This window comes from Pogona vitticeps, chromosome 14 (genome assembly GCF_051106095.1).
Source record: "Pogona vitticeps strain Pit_001003342236 chromosome 14, PviZW2.1, whole genome shotgun sequence".
Lineage (NCBI taxonomy): Eukaryota > Metazoa > Chordata > Lepidosauria > Squamata > Agamidae > Pogona > Pogona vitticeps.
This window is the reverse complement of record NC_135796.1, coordinates 2,318,841-2,336,719: the sequence shown is the minus strand read 5'-3', so window position 1 is coordinate 2,336,719 and position 17,879 is coordinate 2,318,841.

Sequence of the window (17,879 nt, the reverse complement as noted above, 5' to 3'; positions counted from 1 at the left end):
CGAGGGAGGGAAGCGGTTGGCGCCTGCGCGTTAGACTTCGCCGGGGTGGGGGTGGGGAAGAGAATTACGCGTCTCCCTCCCCCACAAAAAACGGCCGCTTCCCGTCGAAGGCTCCGAGGCGGTTTCCGCGGGAACTTCTGTGGCGCGCGGCGGAAGGAACCACTTGAGAGAGAGTAGGCGGGTGTGTGTGTGTGGGAGGTAATTTCTCCCTTTTTTCCTGGAGGTTCGCAAGCGTCGGGACGATGTATTGTTTCCCCTCCCCCTGTATTTCCGCTCCCAGCACTTCTCATGACAGAAGCTCCTTCCTCCTCCGCGATGGCTCTCTCTCTCCCCCCCCTCCCAGCTATTCGAGTGGCTTCGCCCAGAGAAGCCATTTTCCTCAGGATGGTCGCGCCGCTCGGAAGAAAACGGCGTTACAAAATGGCGGCCGGGTTTTCGCTTCCTCTCCTCGCTACCCGCTCCATACGGATTCCTCTCTGCCTTTATTTGTTAGTTTCAAGAAGTCGGGAAATGTTAGTTCCTTTTTGTGAGGTGTATTTCGTGTCGAATTTTTTTTCATGGTCAAACAGCTATTTTTTCTTCTTATAAACAGCATTCCGTTTCTTACTGAAAACCCAAGAATTTATATTTGTGGAAATATTTATTAAGCCTTTTTTTTGGGGGGAGGGAGGATAAAAATAAGGTTATATATTTCAGATTTTGGGGTGATTTAACTGGCTTCATCTGCTGAAGTGGACTTGTTCACGAAAGCTCACATCAAGAAAAAAAATATAAAAGTGAGTCTAAAGTACCATCATGTTTTTGTCTTTTTTTAAAAAAACCTTTAAAAATTTCATTCTCACCTATAGTACCTGCCTTAACCTGTTAGATGGGGCAAAATAGCCTCCTTGTGGCACTTTTCCACAATGTGTCCTTGACCAAAGGGCTGGGCTTGAGGATCCCTGGGATTCCTTGCAGCTCAAAGGCTGGCCAATATTTAATAGGTATATTTTTACCCCACCTTTCTCTTTAAAGGACCCAATGCTGTCTGGCATAGGCTTTAGCTGATCAGAGCCCACCTCCTCTGAAGCATTTAGAAAGATGGTTGAGAATTCATGCTGAACACTGCCTAGTATTTTAAGAGAGATGCATAGGTAAGGTAAAGGTCCTCCTTGACAATTTGTCCAGTCGCGTCCGACTCTAGGGCGCAGTGCTCACCCCTGTCTTCAAGCCGTAGAGCCAGCGTTTGTCCGTAGACAGTTTCCGTGGTCATGTGGCCAGTGTGACTAGACACGGAACACCGTTACCTTCCCACCAAGGTGATATCTATCTACTCGCATTTTTACATGCTTTCAAACGGCTATGTTGGCAGGAGCTGGGACAAGCAACGGGAGCTCACTCCATTGCATGGATTCGATCTTACGATGGTGGGTTTTCCGACTGTAGCACAGAGGTTTCTGTGGCTAACCCGCAGCGCCACCACCTCCCTCCAAGAGAGATGCATACAGTACATATATTTAATTTTCAGATGCCTCGTTCACATTTCTGAATGTGTTGTAGCTTCTCCCCTTCTTCACCTCGAGGACTCTGAAGTTCAAGACAAGGACAGCATTGAGTCGTGTTCGCATTATGGCCGAAAGAGCAACAGAATGACAGCCATTTCCCTCTTGAGTTGCCCCTTCTCCTCCTTATTTAATCAGAAAAATTCTGAACTACAGAGAAAAAGAAGGGTCTGGAAAGGGTCATCTTGTTGTTTCCGCCTTCCTCGTTCTGAATGATTAGCTACTGCCCTCTTTGTATCATAGTGTGGATGCTGTCATGTTATGCTGAGTTATATTAGCTGACAGTGCTATTTGAATATTGTTAAAGGTTAGGGAATACCTTTGGCTGTGCTTTTTGTACTACACCATATTTCTGTGGTTTGTACGGGCATAGCTTTTCTAGTTTTATTTTCCAGGCTTTTGGATATGTTCTTCCATCTTGTGTATGACATTCGTTGTAGAACCTGCTTGTAAAAGTGGATTTGGATAAAAATGAGACTGAAGTAGGCAACCCAGTCCCCAGGATTCCTAAAGGGGAATTTTTTAAAACTTCAGATTTAGTAGGTTTGTAAATGGGTCCCCAGTGTCGTGTGTGGTGGACTAGGACTCTGGAAAACAGGGTTCGGATCTGTTTTCAGTCGTGGAAACTCACTAGGGGAGTGAAACTGGTAAAAATACTCCATAAATATCTCACTTATCTCGAAAGCTTGTTATGGTTGCTATAAGGTGGTTCTGATTTGATATCATGCAACAACAACAGGTTTATGTGTGTTCATCTGGCAGACTTAATATGGATCATGAAAGCTAATATGTTTCACAACATTGTTGGAAAAGAAGATGTTTCTCTTAGAAGATGAGCAGCTGCTGATGTCATTTCATTCATTAAGCAGTTCTGGGTTCCTATTGATTAATTTTTATTGTTAGAGGAAGCTCATTGCATAAACATGGCCTATTCTTATGTGTTCCTTGTGAAATTAAGTAATTTTCATAACAAAAATTGACACCTTCCAAGGGAAATAAATGCAGTTCAAATAAGCCAGTGATTATAATGAAGACTTCAAGTGGCTCTTACAATGTGACTTTTGAATTAGTGATCCTGTAGTGCAGTCTAGTTTTGTTGAAATGACGCTTAAAATGTTGTGTTTGATATCACATACAAATCAGTGAGTGCTGTAATTGCACAAAGATAGGTAGCTGCAAAACTAGGCCTGGAAAACAGGTCTCTATCTCCTCTGAAGTTGTTTACCTGGCCTTCAGTATGTGTGTTTGCAGACATGAATCCGTTTACTAAGCTCCGTTTAGAATACTGTTTAGGATGCTTAGACGGGCTTTTTCATAGCCAAGTGATATTCTTTCTGTTTGCTCAGACCTTTTGAGAAATCTTCACAATAGATGCTTTTAGTGCCTAGATGGAGTTCCACTATTACCTATTTCTTTTACACTTACTTTATTTAGTAGGATGTAGTAATGTTATGCATTTTGCTTAGGGAACGTTGTGCTACTAAAAAAGGATAATTTTATTGGAAATCTCTAAAATAAAATAATGGAGTCATCATGGGTTTCTTCCCTGAGTCTGTGTTGTCTGGTTGCTTTGTTTAAAAGGTATAAGTGTATCACAGTTGCCTGCAGAGAAATAGAATGGTGGCTTTATTGTGCTGTTTTTCTCTATGGCTATTTTTAGTAATTCAGATTCTGCTGTAAAAAATTTGGAAGCGGTAAAATGGATTTATCAAGCTTGTGTGGACAGCATTAGTGAAAACCACCTTTCATCTCTCATGTCTGCTGAGCTGAAAAGACAAAGGAAGTTTTTGTGATGGGCCACTCAGAGCTGAAAATGCTATTTTTAATAGAGTGGTTGAGTATTTATGCAAAGACTGTCCTGTTTCCCCAAGTGAATAATGGTTTAAGACAATGGAAATATCATAGTTAGCTTATAATAAAATAGATTATTTTTATTTTCCTAAAGATGCGTATGTGACTTCTTATTTTGACTACAGAGGAAGTTTTCACAAATGTTAGTATTTGTTTGCTGTGAGCTTCAGATTAAAGTAAAATAGTTGGCAACAGTATTTCTGTTCTTGTCTGCTTGTTTATTCCGGAGAGCTTCAGTGTATCTTTCTGTTCAGTGGAGAAAGTGCATAGATGCCAAGGGATTGAATCTTGCCCATGTTATACAGTGGTTTTTTTAATCCTAAAGCAGATTGTTTCATAGAAAATTTTCAGAATCAATTGCAATTTTGGCCAGTTAAGAAAAATTACAAACACTATTTTGCCTTCCATTATTTGATATTTGTATTTGGAAATAAACCATTTGAATCTTGCATTTGCTTTGATGTATTCAAGAGCTGATAACAGATAAAAGCATGTATTAACAACTGAGAACATCTCTTACAAGCTAATAATAGAAACATGAAAAGACCATGAATTCAGAAAACTTGAGTAATACTGGAGGACCATAATCGCTGCATATCTGAAACAACTGAAAGTAACCAAATATCTGTCTAAATGGAAGGTTTTTTTCATTTGACAAAATGGCATTTTGAGGGAGAAGAGGTATACAGGAGCTCTAAAGCACATGGAGAACCACTAGGAAGGTCCTCTGCTCTGTTCTAGCTAAACATTACTGGAAGCATTGGGACACGTTATGGCTTCAAGAGACAACTGCAGTTGAAAATGGTAACCTGTCTGGTGTCCTAATCTTAAACAGGCTTCAAAGATCAGCTGCGTTTGGATTACACGTGAAACTCCCATCGGGAATTCGGTGAAGCAGTTTCAAAAGAAGTTGCCTGGACTAATTGTGGCCTCTGAGCAGTAGCATGCATTGCAGGAACCAGCATTGTGATATCATTCAATTACATCTCATCATAGCCAGATCTGAATTCTCCTACAGTGGGCATAATTTCTACACCTTCTCAGCTGTCTGTATCTGGACATACAGATTCCAGGACTAATTGAGAATTCTCGAACTATTGAGTGTATCTTTTTCAGGAGAATACTAACTCATCCATGCATATTGAACTCTTCCCTTTTGGGTCAACCCTGTAATAAGCACCTTTACCAGGGTTTCTTTGGTATTTTTGCCTCCAATTGTCATGCCCTGCGGGGCTATCTCATTTTTGATGGCCTATCAACAGAAGGAAACCAGAACAGAGGAAGGACTTGAGCATCCAGCAGAATGTTTCTGTTCTTGGGTGGTCCACTGCATCATTCCTTGCCTTCAGTCTGGTGGAATCCCTACAGAACAACATGGTTTATCACCATGCTTCTGTCTAGTCCGTGCTTTGTCATCTTGGAGTGTAAGAGATTTATGGACTGGCTGCTTGGCTTTGATCTTTGGCTATCCTTTTCACCCTGTGAAACTGTTTAAAACTGCTCTGTGGAAGCAGATTTTCATTCATGAAAGCTCACACTGAAATGTGTTAGTTATTTAAGTGCCACAGGATTTTGCTCTTTTACCCCCTTTAATTTTTAAGCCTGATCCTTGGACAAAATGGGGGCAGTTTCATCACTCCTTAATCATCTAGGCAGGTCTCTGAATTCTGCAGCCTTGTTATCTAAATATTGTTTACTATCCACCAGAACTAGCAAACCCTTGCGCAATGAAACAAATAGTTTGGGGTGGCCAACATACAGTTAAGATAATAATAAACAGTTTGTACAGTTGGTTCCCAGAAATGAAATGAAATAGGAAAAGTGCTGATTGCCCGTTAAATCTTGATTGCCCCATTATGGACCAGCAAATGCTTCTTAGCTGTCTCCAGTGATATCTGTCTTAACTAAATGTAAAGGAGATGCAAAGCACTATGGCGGTACTACTGTACTAATGCTATTGTGTGTTTGCCTCAGAATAACAGATGTGTTATCAACACCAGAATAAGTACCGTAAGTCTTCATAAATGCTTACATAATTACAGAAGAACTGTTGTTTTATGGCCATTGATAAATAAGGCCACATTCACTTTGGGGAGGAAACAACTCTATTCTAGTAGTTGATTCATTTATTGTTTCCGTGAACACAGACTTTGGCAGATGTGTCTTAGTTCTGTGGTTTATTCTTTCATAAGCCTCTTCCCTTTGTGTGTATGAACAATACTGGGAGTCACAAATACTTCACAGCAATTGACTGGCCCCATTGGCAAGAACCCAGCACCAAGGGGTGATCTCTGCAGGCACTGCTAGAGCTACACTTGGGTCCTGCTAAAAAGGGCAGCCTTGAAATAACTCCTCCTTTTGACGAGGCCATTTAATATCCACAGCTGGAATCAAGAATGGCTGGATAGCTCAGGAGTTGAGGTCTTGGTTGTGGAGCCAGAGGTTGGGAGTTCAATTCCCCACTGAGCCTCCTTGACGGGCTGGACTCAATAATCCCATAGGGCCCTTTCCAACTCTGCGGTTCTAACATGTTGATGAGTTCCCCCAAATAAAGAGTTCAAACCCTAATGTATACAAGGGCAACCCATGGAATGCAATATATCTGAGTGCTGGATGTCATCTGAGGTAGTGTGGTGCCATAATAAAGGGGAAGGTGGGCTAGTGTACCTATGAAGCCAGTTGTCTTCTTGGGCTCTTTGCAGCCTTCTTTCATTTAGTTTATTGCCATTTTAGGGGGGGCTGATTCCAAGCTAGCAAAGCCCAACTTATTTTGTTCAACCCAAGTGTGAAATGTAATGCAACTCCAGTGCTAAACAAGAAAGGCGCTTGGCTTGCCTTCCTTTTGTTACTTTTCCTGTTGTGCTTTCCTTAGACCAAATTGTGGACAACATACCTGGTTTGAGCATATGGGTATTCTGTGGTACACTTGGCTGAGTTGAGCAGTGCTCAAGCCCTTATTCAGAAGGAGATGGAAAAATAAATGCCCTCTCTGTCCACATTTAAACCATTTGGCAAGAGTATGTCCTACTACATGTACATGGAATTTTAGAAGAACTCAATAATTACCCAGGTAGAAGCATTCGCTATTAAGTCGGCTCAGTTTATTGAATGCTGAACAAGCATTTTTTCAATCCAACCAAGAAGTAATGGAGTTTGTTGGCCTTTATATATTTCATAAAGAGGTGTTTCCTTCATAGCTATCAGCTGCAAAGATACATAAAAAGCATTCTGCATGTGATTGATGGTTATGGGGTTGGTTTTATTTGCTGTACGTTGTATTTTATGAAAAAAATTATTATAGCTTCTGATCTTAGCAGTTAAATGTTCTGCCTGTACATGTAGTGAATAAGATGTTCACCCAAAATACTTTCAAAATGATCAGAAACTATACTAGTTTTTTTGCCCAATTGGGCGGGATGCCCCGAGTGTTTTTGGCACAGGAGCACCCAAATCATGTAGTTAAAAATGTGGCAAGCATTTTCTTGGGAGTTAATTCTTCCAGCATCATTATTAAATATGTATAACACACATAAAAGAGGCCCCAATAAAATGATAATTATTACTTTACATTATTTCAATGTTACGTATCTTCTTTCAGTGATGTAAAAAAAATCTGTATAAAATTTGCGCCCACCATTAACATTTAAGTGCAATGGATTTTATTGAAGAGCTTGTTTGACTTTTAGCGTGAAGTATTTTGGATAAGGAAGAGGATTGCATTTAAATTAGCAAGTGCCTGAGAAATAGATGAGACCCAGCACAGTGGTGGTGGGGGTCCCACAGTTTGAATGGTGGTGCTGGAGGAGACTCTTGAGAGTTCCCTGGACTGCAAAGAGAACAAACCTATGCATTCTGAAGGAAATCAATCCTGAGTGCTCACTGTCAGGACAGATCCTGAAGCTGAGGCTCCAATATTTTGGCCATCTCATGAGAAGACTCCCTGGACAAGACCCTGATGTTGGGAAAGTGTGAAGGCAAGAGGAGAAGGGGACGACAGAGGATGAGATAGCCGGACAGGGTCATAGAAGCGACCAACATGAATTTGACCCAACTGGGAGGCAGTGGAAGACAGGACGGCCTGGCGTGCTCTGGTCCATGGGGTCACGAAGAGTTGGACACAACAACTAAAAATAACACCACAATGTTCATGTTTCACAGTATTTTAATCAGCAGGCATGTTTGCTTAGCCATTCTTCACAAGATAACAGCTACTGCTTCAGGCAGTGGATTACATCAGTAGTTTTATCAGGAATACTTGGAGAGTTGTGTGTGAGGCTGGTGACATGAAGGATCTCTAAGAAATTAGTAAAGTGAATCACCCCAACAGAAATTGATTTAGCAAGGATGCAGGGAAGAGGTCTTAGTGCTTCTTCAGATATGGGCTAGAAGGTAGGTATTAATCAGGTCCACCTTTTAGGTATATAAATTCTCTGGGCAACGCTGGCTTGTGGACCAAACTGGCCTGCAGATGGGCAGACCTATGAACTGGACCTATGAAATGGATTACTGACCTGCCCATAGGATGGTACCAAAGAAATCTTTGGTTTCATAAAGGGCATTGTTGCCTGTTTCCTGTTGCCTAGAATTGCTGACGATTCCTTCCAAGTTGGACTTTTGCAGGATGGAATGAGCAAATGATACAGATACATGATTGCTGTGCCAACAAGATTCTGGCCAAATTGGGAGTCAATGGTACAGTACAGACGATCTAAGATTGGATGCTTTCAGTGCCTCCAGGCCCAGAGTGTACCTGATAAGATGTTAAGGTCACACATTGCGTGCTGCAGAACAAAAGGGCGATTTACTTTCTGGGAATAAAGGCGATGCAATGCATTTTCTCCCAACTTGCTATCTACTAGGAACCAAATTTTAGGGGTGAAGGTAAGGAAGCCAACCAGAATGCAGGAAAATTAGGGGTGTCGGGGGGGGAACAATTGTTGCTTGGGTCAAGGAGACTCAGACTCTCTGAGTCACACATTCCCACATTCATGCTCGCATACTTTTGCAGATTTTGGCTGCTCTGGGCCCTTTGAGCTTTAGTTTATCTTGATTCTGAGAGATGCTTCAGTTTGTATAATGAGTTAAAACTACTCATTCTGGGAGATTCTAACCTCCCGTTCTGTTTTATTTATTCCTTACACACACACCAGTGACTTTATTACTTTATTTTGCCTTTTTTCCCTCCTGATTTTTCCCATCTGAATTTTCCTGGATAAATTGTGCACATTCTCCTGAATCTTCCTTGCAATAGGTTGCAATGTGTCTTTCTTGTTCTTTATTAGACCACATATTGCTGAGGATAGTGAGCTTCAACTAGAGGGCTGGTGGAAGATTAGGGGCAAATAGCTGGAGAGTCAAGACTGGAATCCACAGCAGATCTGACCCTACTCTACCTCTCTTGAATCAGGCCAGCTCAAGGTAGCAGCTTTCATGCTTTATTAATAACCTTTAACAAGATACACTTGAGGAATTGAGTCCTGGTCCACCTTCATAGACTTTCAGCCTTGCTTGCACATACCATTCCAGTCTCCAATAAAGTTTCATAACTTTCAGCTAAACCAAATACCAATGAAACAACAGGGTCTTTGAAAAAGTATCTGTTTACTATTTGAGCCCGAAAAAAACTGCTTCTAGTCTCCTCCCAGAAAGTCAAAAGGACATGTTCTTGTTTGGGTTGTCACCCCATGTTTTCATATACCCTGTGGCACTGTGTCCTTTGGATGGCTCATCGTTTTACTGTTCACATTTGATCCTTGGTCTTTTCCACCACTTCTGATAAAATTTCATCGTCATATCTGTTTATTTGGAATAAAAGAGAGAAAACATTCAGCATAGGAAATGTGCAACTATAAGCCCGTGTTTGTTTTAAAGTACAACCAGTGCATGAAAAGATGTACAGAGAATAGGGATGGGCACAAACTCCCAAATCAGCAGTTCGTGCTAGTTCGTTTTTTGGCCATACAGATGTTTCAGGCTTCCCAGCCCGGACTCCTCCAGTGGGTGCCCATTCAGAGGAGGCAGGGCAGGAAAGCTGGTGTGCTACCTTAGACTGGTCACCCACTGGAAGAGGTGGAGTTAGGAAGTGCTGAACACCTGTCCAGTTGAAAAACGAACCAGCACGAACTGCTGATTCGGCAGTTTTGTGCCCATCTCAAACAGATCAACCAGCAACAGCGGAGTTTATGCCCACATCACATATTACATTTCACAAGTTCACATGAAGAGCCACTAGAAAGTTGTTCAACATGTTAAGAGATGATGTCTGTGTCCAGCTTATAAGGTTGCCAATGTACTATTTCCCCATGAGCCTTATGGAGCAAATTGCCCACTTTTGGCCCTAAAACAGCAACACTTCCTTAACATTGGGCGTTCTGGGTGGGACTGGTGGAAGTTATAATCCCAAGCACATTGAAGGCCATATGTTCTCTTCCCTTGCTGTATGAGGTACTTCCATGTCTTGAACAGACATTATTGTTACAGTGTGGGTGTTAGAACAAACTCAGCATATTGAAAATGTGGATTTCGACAATTAAAAAAATAATAATTTTAAGGAGCCAATGGAAGACTGCATCTCTGAAGTCAACTTTTTGTGGAATCCAGAAAAGATCATCAAGACACATTATCTTATCTTGACTGTTACCTTGCTCAAGGGGCAGAACACGGAAGGTTCTGGAAATCAACTACCTGCTGTTGGGCAGAAGAAATAAAGAGTAATTCAGCAAAGCCAGAAAAGGAGGAAAAAACCCTTTACCACAAGGAAAGCAGAAATTCAAGAGCAATTCTGATGAAGTTGAAGGAATCTAGAGTTGCTATTTGCAACACGCTGTTTCACTATCATTGCCTAGAACGACTTAATTCAGACAACCAGTCTGGTTCGACCTTCATTTAGGTCTAAATGCTTTAGCAAATCAAGGCACACAATGAGATCAGATTCTAAAATGTTGAAGAGCAGCTATGCCTGAGCATTTAAACTGGCTTTATTGCTTCTGCATATTCCGTATCTGAATGAAGACGCCTCAGCTATGGCTGGAAAATGTCTTAAGGCTATAACTGAGACCAGAAAGAGATGAGATCCCAGCTTCACATTTGGAAAACAGAACTGCCATGAGTTAAGCAATTAATGGACTCGCATGCAGCTCAAAACTCAACAAAGCCTGACTCCCAGCACTGAAAAAAAATACAGCCTGCAAAAAGGTCAACAAACTCTACCCAGCCACAAGGACTGGTGAACACTGCACACAAAAGACTAGCTAACAACATCCATCAATCACAGTGACAGATCATCTCCTCCCTTATCACAACAATACACCCATAACAAAAAACACCCTGATCACCATAATCACCCAATCTCCTGAAAAGGACAAAAAGGTGATCCCACAGCTACAAATACTCAACTATCCCACACACTACACCAAAACACAGACAGAGTTCTAACTCCTGTCCTCTGAAGATGCCAGCCACAGAGACTGGTGAAACGTTAGGAAGAAAAACCTCCAGAACACGGCCAAACAGCCCCCCAAAACCTACAACAATCAACAGAACCTTGTATTTGGAAGGAGAACATTTTGTCATGTGCAAAGATGCTCTTAGCCATTTCTGCCCTGATTTCCAAGTTGTTGTTGTTTTCTCCTGCTTCGTTTCCTCTCTAGGGTTTTCTTGGTAAAGAATACTCACAAGTGGTTTATAATTACAGCTTCAAGAATCCAGACCTCACCAGCGAAATTCCTTTCAATATTTTATTTATTTATTTGAAATATTTTTATCTCCAACTTTCTCTTCTAAAAGGACACAATACTGCCAGCCTTCTCTATGTATGGCATCATCATCATTAGATGCCATCAGGTCAATTCTGACTGATCCTTTTCAGATATATTTAGGTAGAGAATACTCAGAAGTGGTTGACTCTTCCCTTCCCCTAGGGGGTGCTGTGGGACTGCACAGCTGGCCCAAGGCTACCCAGGCTGGCTCTTCTCCACAGGTGGGGAATCGAACCCCCAACCTCTGGCTCTGCGACCAGAGGCCTAAACCGCTGAACTATCCGGCCAGCAACGCATGTCATAAAGTGGGTAAATTAACAGAGTTTCAGATCTTATCATCCCATAACTCTTGTAAACTCCTTATTTCAAGAACACATTGTATTGTAATGAAATCCCAAGTCCTTTGAGGTTTATACAAGAAGCAATGATAAAGGAGCAGCAGCTGGAGACAGCTTTAAAAGACAGTGTTACATCTGCTCGGTTGGAATGAGTCTTCTTCCGCGGCAATGTTTAAAAATCCATAAATGATTTACAAGGCATGATAACCAAGCACTATTAAAAAGGAGGTGTTGCTATCTTGACAGCTACAAAGGAAAAATGCCAGTTAGACTGCACCACACCTACACGGATGGAGCAACCCAATTCACACACTCTCTGCATTTCACCGACTCCTAGCAAAAGAAGCCATCCCGCCACACTTTCAGTGGGTTGCTTGGAAATCTTTGTTTTTCTCCTTTTCTCCAAGGATATTGGCAAGTCTTTGGGCCTGACTCCCAAGCCAGAATCTCTATTAAAAATAAGTCCCCCCCCCACTCCATGAATAAAGAGAAGGGTGGATAGGTTCCGAATCACGAGTCAGATGTGAGTCGCTGAAAACAAAATCCATGGACTCTAGAGTTACTGGTATGACTTAAGTCTGACTTAACAGCGAGTCCAGGGACTCGGCCCCCCATCGCTTCTTCTCTCTCACCCAGCTGCCCTTGTGGGTTTGAGTTTTGCCATGCCCTCTCCCCGAGCACGGCGTAGGGGGTGTGGAAGGAAAGGCTTGGGAGTTCCCATTATCCAGCATTTCACAAGCTCTGTTAAGAAGAAGGTGGGGAAGGGGCTGGACTCCGGGTGGCAGCTTCTCCACCCCCTCGCTCTCCCCACAATAATGCCAGCTCAGTCATCCCTGGGAGTGTGTGAATGTGTGCACGCGCACACATGCTCAGAAAAGAAGGGGGCATGAACCAGGAAAGTTGTGTGTGTCGGTCTAGTGGAGGGACCCGGCATTTCTGAATATGTGGCCACACTATTGCCCACGACGGGCAGACAGGGTTGGCCCACCATGTTTGCTGCCTCAGGGAAGGGATGAGATAAGAGCACGCTCTCGATGTCCAGAAGCCGGCTGGACTGGGAGGTGGACCTTCCTCCAAGACTGGCAGCAGAATTGCGTCCTCCATGACCTTTGAGATGACCAAAGGGGTTGCAGGACTGATTACGTGTGGGGTCGTGTTACCTCCCAAGAAAGGGGAAGGGTCTGGGACGGCAAGAGGAGTGGCTTTGGAGAGACCCCTCATGACCCCAGGGAGACACAGTTAATTAGGAAGGTGCCATCTATGGTGTCTAATGAGCAACAAAACTACAACTCCCATGGCCAGCACCCTGGAGGTCAACCCCACCTCACCCCAAATGTTGAATGATTGGATGTGATGGAAAGGGTGATTGACCTCCAGGGTGTCGCTGCTGGTCATCAGGTCTTTGCTGTCCATTAGACGTTATAGAGGGCACCTCCCTAAGAATTACAACTCCCAGGAAGCACCACGGCACATTTTTAAATTTTTGAATTAAACGCAGGAGGGAACTGCCTGAGAAGCCAATGCAGCCTTGCAGGTAGGACCCTCTCCAGGTGAGCAAAATGTCAGTTTCTGCAGGTAGGTGTTCATGGGCTAGAACTCCCAGAATGCTCCCTTGGGAACTCCCGGAGAATTCTGGGAGTTGGAGTCTACAAAAATAAAAGAGCGCCCCTCCCCGTCCAGAACTATCGAGAGGAAACCCTTAGATACTGGAGCAGGACAACATTTTATCCCATCCCTCCTTTTTTAAGGGGAGCTTGGAAAAGTTAACTCTTTTGAACAATGTGATCTGAGGGCTTCTGAGAGTTGTCCAAAAAAAGGTAACTTTCCCAGACCCTCTTAGTGATGTACGACTGTTCTTTAGGGCAGCAATGAATGAAATAAGACTTTGGGAAGGAAAGATGTTCGGGAGATAACGCTTTCGTAATCTCTCTTCTGGACCCGAAGCGTGGAGTGTCCGAGATTAATTAAATCCAGTAAGGGGTCCATCAAGACGAAAACCATTGCTTTTTGAAACGCACTGGATACAGGCCATGAAATTCCAATTGCACAGCCCAAAAGATTACAGAAATGGCCTAGGATCCTTGGTTTCTCATCCTCTTGGCATCTGAGCTGCGGCTGTTCCTTGCCCGCCATACCAGGCTGTAAACATCATGCCCTAAACCCTCCGGACATGTGTGTGACACACGCACCAGCAGCGAGGTTGTGTGTGCCCTTTTGCCCGAGTCCATTAATCACAGCAAAACAAGCCATTAATAGGAGCCATTTTTCTTCTCTACTCAAACAATTTCCCCTTTTAGGGTTTGAGATGATTCGGGCCATCCTCTTCCCCCCCCCATGACTCACAGCTTTGGTATACTGGAACCTCAAACATTAAGTTTTTATGTGCTTGTAAATCCCTGCTTTGAAAGACAGAGAGATGGGCCGATATTTCCAAGTGACTTAAGTGGTTTTGTTCTATCGGGGAGGAGAGCTGGTGGCGCTCGCACTTCTTGAGAGTCTCATCCTCCCGTTGGGTTTGATAAAGTCTGACTGCTTGTTGGGGTCTCTAGAAGGAACAAATTACCACCAGTGGCAAAATATGGTAATCCAGGAGGCAGTGGGTACAAATGATGTTATAAAATTGCACAAGCCAGTAACCTTAGTTATAGGATGCTAGTATCTACCTCCATGTCGGTAGTACTGAGTGAAGTTTTGCATTACGGTAAAAAATTCTGAGAGTCCCATAGACCAGTGGCCCCCCAACCTTGGGCCTCCAGATGTTCTTGGACTTCAACTCCCAGAAATCCTAGCCAGCAGAGGTGGTGGTGAAGGCTTCTGGGAGCTGTAGTCCAAGAACATCTGGAGGCCCGAGGTTGAGGATCACTGCCTTAGACTGCAAAGAGATGAAACCTATCCATTCTGAAGGAAATCAACCCTGAGTGCTCACTGGAAGGACAGATCCTGAAGCTGAGGCTCCAAGACTTTGGCCCTCTCATGAGAAGAGAAGACTCCCTGGAAAAGACCCAGATGTTGGGAAAGTGTGAAGGCAGGAGGAGAAGGGGACGAGAGGGGATGAGATGGCTGGACAGGGTCACCGAAGCGACCAACATGAATTTGACACAACTCCGGGAGGCCGTGGAAGAAAAGGAGGGCCTGGCGTGCTCTGGTCCATGGGGTCACGAAGAGTCAGACACGACTAAACAACAACAAATAATTCTGCTTCTAGCTCTTAAATACTGTGTTTGTTGCCGAATGGGCACATTGAAATGAAGGGTTAAAGTAAGTGGCCAGTTGTGACCTTTTTGCAACACGTTGTTGTGCGCTGGTCTTCCAACCTATGGCGACCCAATGAACGTCCTTAATGGTCTTCTTCAGCTATTGTTGGTGGCTTCATTTAGGGAGTCAGTCCATCTCCTCTTTGGCCTTCCTCCTTTCCTGCACCCTTCAATGCTTCCCAGCGTTGTTGTTTCCCCCCAGCAACTATTCTCAGAATATGACAAATACAAAGAATAAATAATAGAACGGAGGATTTCTAAGCAGACCATAATACCCGAAAAGTAAGATAACGTTTTATCACTTCAGATATTCCAGAGAAGCAATCAAGTGCATGGTTATAATGTTACTGATAGGGAGTATTTATGGTGGTTAGGAAGAACAGTCCCAGATATGTCTCCTCAGAAGTAAGGCCCCGTTGATGCCATGGTTCTTTCTTCGAGCTAAGTGTGTATATCGTTGCACCTTTGGAGTGTTATCTCCGTGATATTACCGCAAGCTTTCTTGATCTGCTTTTCTGTCTCTCTACTTTCCTCTATTGGGAATTGCAATCTTATACATAATGAGCATGCCAAGCGGGGAAGGGCTGGCAGACTATAATACTCTCCTTGAAGCCTTTAGAAGCTGCAAGGGTTTCAAAATGCGACACCCAGGTTTTGATTGGAATCGTTTGTGTGAACATACAATGTGACTGAGAAGACCATCATGGCCTCCATGTTGCTTTTAAGGTCAATACAAGGTTCCCACGCGGTCTCCATGGCAGGAGCCGGACTCGATGATCTATGGGATCCCTTCCTGCTCTGCAATTCTAAAATGATGATGTATATATCTTTAACCAGGAATGTGTAATCTGCTACAGTACCTTCACACCTTTGTACTCTGTATCAGATTAAAATATTGCGCCAAAGATTGACATGGGAGTCTGGTGGAAAATAAGCACTGCTGTTCTTATTAATCTAATAAATAAAAGGAAACCAGATGTTGGGGAAAAATTACCTTGAGAATGTGGTTGTTGAAGTAACTTGAACTGGTGAGTTAATTTTTTCCACTTCTCAATGCATATAAAGTTGAATTCTGGCCCTTTACATGTCGTCCTCTGATAGCCAACGTTTATCTGACCGAACAGATATTTTCACAACCAGCTCCCCAATAATATACTTAAGAGTCATGGTTCTCTCTCGTTTGACTTTAAGTTGATGCCTTAAACGACAAGCTGATAACTACACCTAGTTTAACAAAAACAGTGTTGTTTGTTTTGCTCTCATAATAATCCATAAACATGGTTGCACCGTGAGACAAATATCCATCTGGAGAGCTCTGTATATTTACAATTAACAAGTTCTGAGTCCAGGAAATAGTTTTTAAAATATTAGGACTCAGCAGAATTCACTCTCTTTCCTGTTTGGTCTTTTTTTTTCAAAGAATTTTGGTTATAGCAGAGGAAGGAAAAGGCCATTTCATTGCAACTCATTTGTTAATTAGATGCCCCGTGCTGTGTAATGATGGGCTTGGATCCTGAAGAACAGGGTTCGAATCCCAATAAGTTGAGAGACAGGAATCTTGCCCGATGGACAGCAAAATACCCAGATAATCTGTTGGTCGATCCAGTTCTACTTTCTAGAAACCTTGCTATTCCAGGAATTAAAATTTTTTTTTAAATGTGTAGAAAGGGCATGAGGGCTCGAAACGTCTGGAAGTGTGCCAGTTCCCTTTTCGCTTGACTTAGCAAGAAAAACAGAGCAATAGAGAGGCTATTTTAGTTAGAGGATGAAAATATTTATATCCTCTGCAATAAAAAAAGAAAAGGGCACAGCTTGCAAAAGAGAGCCTTTTCCAGATTTATAAATAATTTTAAGATGTTAACTTGCGCTTTCTTCGCCTTTATCGTAAAACGAAGTCCAAACAAATGGAAAGCATTTTGTTCCCACCAAAAATTCAAGTACGAAGACCTCATTTTTTGGCAACCTGTAATAAGTCCCATTAAGCCTTGGAGGGCTTGCTTTTGAGTAGGAATAAAGAAAAAGGCTGCCTGTTAGAGGAGTTTGGGGAGATGTCTATTTATTGATTTTCCGAAATCTGATTGTCCTCAGGAATGTCCTTCAGAAATGGTGGAATCAATGAGTCCAGGTGGCTCGGGTAAGTGAACCAATCAACATACACCAGGGCTCAGGAACTTTGTGAAAATATATTTTTAAAAGGTATCGACATCAGAGAGAAAAGGAAACAGAGGCAAGCAAATGGAGGTATGGGACTGTTTTTTTTAATAAAGAAAAACCAGTTAAATTATGTATGCATACAGGATTGTGTCCTTTCAGTTGATATGCAGCCTGGGGAAAAATGCTTACCTTGATGAGAAGTCTCTCTCTCACACACACATCTCCTCCAGGGCTGGCGAAACCCTGCCTTTCTCCCAGGTGGTGCTGGACCGCAGCTTTCCACATTTCTCACCATCAGCTCTGCTGGTCAGGCAGGAGATCCGTGTTCGTCCCTGCAAAAGGACAACCTGGATCCGCAAGATGGGTGGCGATAACAGGGTGTTGCTTGGCATAAACTGGGAGGTGATGCAGAATTAAGTGCACAGATACATACTTTGCTAATATATGCAGGTGCAAAATTAGAAATCGTTTTTATCATTTAAATAGAATGGCCATGCATTTCATCCGAGGGGGGGGAAGACTTTGCCTGCTGCTCGTGGGGGGGCCGAGGAGCCACTTCCAGGCCCTGCATCTCCCTCCCTGTGGCCCTTTGCTGTTCCATCGGTCTTGATCTAGACGGCCCTTCAGAGGGAGGAGAGCTTTGAGGGGAACGTTAGCCCTAGGGCATCCCTTCAAACAGAGGGTCTGGTTTCCTGGACAAGTGGAAATTTCATGGGTGGGTGTAGCATTTGGGCGTAGCTATATTCCATATTGCAGAAATAAGACATTCTCTGCTAGAAGGGCTGTAAACTGAAGCAAAGTGTGGTGTTTTACCAGTACCACCTTCCCTCATTGAGTTTTCCTGGCTGAGTCGAAATTTGAACCCAGGTCTCATGAGTCCTTAGCCCATCACGTTTTCCACTCCTTCACATAGGGAGCTCAACTGCTAAATCTTCCTAAAAGCAAACCTTAGAAAGCTCTCTCTCTCTCTCTCTCTCTCTGTGT